Source organism: Globicephala melas, chromosome 20 (assembly GCF_963455315.2).
Source record: "Globicephala melas chromosome 20, mGloMel1.2, whole genome shotgun sequence".
In the NCBI taxonomy this organism is placed as follows: Eukaryota; Metazoa; Chordata; class Mammalia; order Artiodactyla; family Delphinidae; genus Globicephala; species Globicephala melas.
In genome coordinates, this window is record NC_083333.1 from 53,872,756 (window position 1) to 53,875,651 (window position 2,896).

The following is a 2,896-nucleotide window of genomic DNA, read 5'->3' on the forward strand; positions in this document are numbered from 1 at the left end:
TATGAGTCCCACAGAAAATACACAGCCAAATACAGCCAGTTGCTAAAGGAATTAACTAAAGCCTAGAGATTGGTAACTTGCTTAGGGTGGCATTTCTCAGATGGGCGATTCCATTTAATATACATGGATTTTCAGAGAAAATATACACTCTACAGAAAACAAGCTTTTCCATCCAGTGTTCATTTGCTATGAGCTCAGACCTTGCTAAGTGACAAAAAGTTGTGCTATAGATTATAGAATTCACAGCCTGATTGGGGAGATGAGAGAGACATAAGCCAATGTGGCACATTCATACAATAGAATGTCATGAAACTGTAAAGGAATGAGGTAAATCTGCAGGAACTGCCATGCCCATCATATATCATTAGAGGAAAAATGCTGATCACAGAGGAGTTTGGTAGTATATGTAGTATGATTTCTTCTGTGTTTAAAAAACAAAGTACACTCACACACTTACATGTTTTGTGTGCATAGAAAATATGTAGACAAATACACACCAACTTTTAACAGTGGTTATTCGATAGAGTGGGATTTTAAGATGGGGAAATAACTTTTTATTTACTTTTTCACTCTCATGTTTCTGTTTTTAAAATACAATTATAGGGCTTCCCTGGTGGCGCAGTGGTTGAGAGTCTGCCTGCCGATGCGGGGGACGCGGGTTCGTGCCCCAGTCCAGGAGGATCCCACATGCCGCAGAGCGGCTGGGCCAGTGAGCCATGGCTGCTGGGCCTGCGCGTCCGGAGCCTGTGCTCCGCAGCGGGAGAGGCCGCAGCAGTGAGAGGCCTGTACCGCAAAAAAAATAATAATAAAAATAAAAAATAAAATAAAATACAATTATATATAATCAGTTTCCTCATCATACATTTTGAATAATTATAGCAACTACCACAGAGGAATTGTGACAATTAAGCGAATTGCTATGAATAAAGTGCTTAGAACTTTACCAGGCACATACTAAGAGCTCAATAAACATTAGCTTTTGTGATGATGTTGGGGGGTGTTGTGGGGAGAGATGAGTGCTCACATGCTCTTGCTGAACATATACATTCATATAAGTTATTTATAAGGCAATTTGACCAGATACATATGCCAAAAGCCTTTAAAATTTGAAAGCATTTTGACCCAGCTGTTCCACTTTCAGAAATTTCTTCTATGGAAGAAATTGTGTAAGTATATAAGAAATACATACAAAGATGAATAAAGAGCAAAATGTTGGCAACAAGCTAAATGTTCAAAAACAGGAATGGTTTAATAAATTATGGTGCATCTTTACAATGGAATAATAGGCATTCATTGTAGCAGTGAATTCATTAACATGGTAATATGTTAATGATATAATATTAAGTGAAAAAAAGCAAATTTCCAAATAGCATATACAGTATGGTTACATTAGGGTACAAAAAATATACATATGTATGTCTAAAAGCACATGCACTTAAGTATTAATAGTATTGCACCCTGGGCAATTGTGAAAATTTTCTTCTTGTACTTAGCTGTAGTTTTCATTTTTTTCTACAATGAGTCTCTATTACAAGTATTTAAAAAAAAAAAAGGCAAAGTGGGAGCATTTCATAATGTAGCCTCCATGCCCAGGCATGGGGACACCTCTGCCTGGGAGCCAGAGGAGATGCAAGTGCTTCCAGCCTCCAAAGATCATGTGGGTAGGTTTTTTCAGTCTCTACTGCAGACTCAGCAGACATGGGGCTAGTTTCATTGCCTGACTTGGGAGACAGACTTTTGAATGTTGATTGAATGCCAAAAGAAGGATATAGATGAGCGAAGTTGGGCCATGTCATTGCAATCAGCAAACTCAAATTCTTATGATGACAATTCTTCTAGTTTTTCCTGGTACAGTCCCAGTTTATGTTTTTTGTCCCAGCATAATTATGAATAACATCTCTTTCATTCTCGGTCACCCTACCCACTTGGAGTTTATTCACTCGTTTCATTATTTACTTTAATTTGTTCTTCTAGATGCTGTATTTCCTGTACATTGAAGTTATCAAAGGTTTGTTCAGGTTCAACTTCTTTTTGGGCAAGAACTCTTCATAGGTGGTTCTGTTTGCTGTATATTGCCTCATATCAGGAGGTGTGCAATGTCTGGTTGTTCCACTTTTAGTGATAAGCAAATTGATGGTGGATTCAGGTGCTGTCCACGTGGTCAAGCCATCGTAAAGTTCTCCATCTTCTTCATCTCATGGTTTCATCAGTTGCTGATCATTGCCTGAACGATTGCATTAGAAGCTAGAAAATAGGTCTAGCTCTATCATTCCTTCCACATTTATTGGCTGGAATTCTTTTGTAAAGAAGTCTGTCCCTCATCAGTTAGGGCTGTGTTTCTCTCTAGTACAGTTTATATAGGAAGGACAGAATACATGCTGAACTCTTTCCTTGTAATGGTCAATTTTCAGAGTAAGGAGTTGAAACTCTTACAATGGCACCCAGAGTTTTTTGGTTTTGGGGTGTTTTTTTTCTGAAGTTTTTTGTTTGCTTGTTTTTTGGTGGGAAGATGTCTATCTATTTCATTCTTAAAATTTTGGTATCATGAATTCATTGAGTTCTTCTATGTTAAATCTAAATACATTTATAAAACAAATTATACTTATTAAATTAGGAACTGTCTGTATTAGTCAGGGTTCTCCAGAGAAACAGAACCAGTGAATGTGTGTGTGTATATACTGCATATATATGTAGAGAGAGAGAGAATTTACTCTAAGAAGTTTGCTCACACAATTGTGAGCCTGGCAAGTTTGAAATCTGCAGGGCAGCCCGGCTGACTGAAGAACCAGAGATGAGCCGAACAACTCGAGTTTAAGCCTTCTGGAAGCAGCCTTAAACTTCTTCTGTTAAGGCCTTCAACTGATTGGATGAATCCCACCTACATTATGGAGGGTAA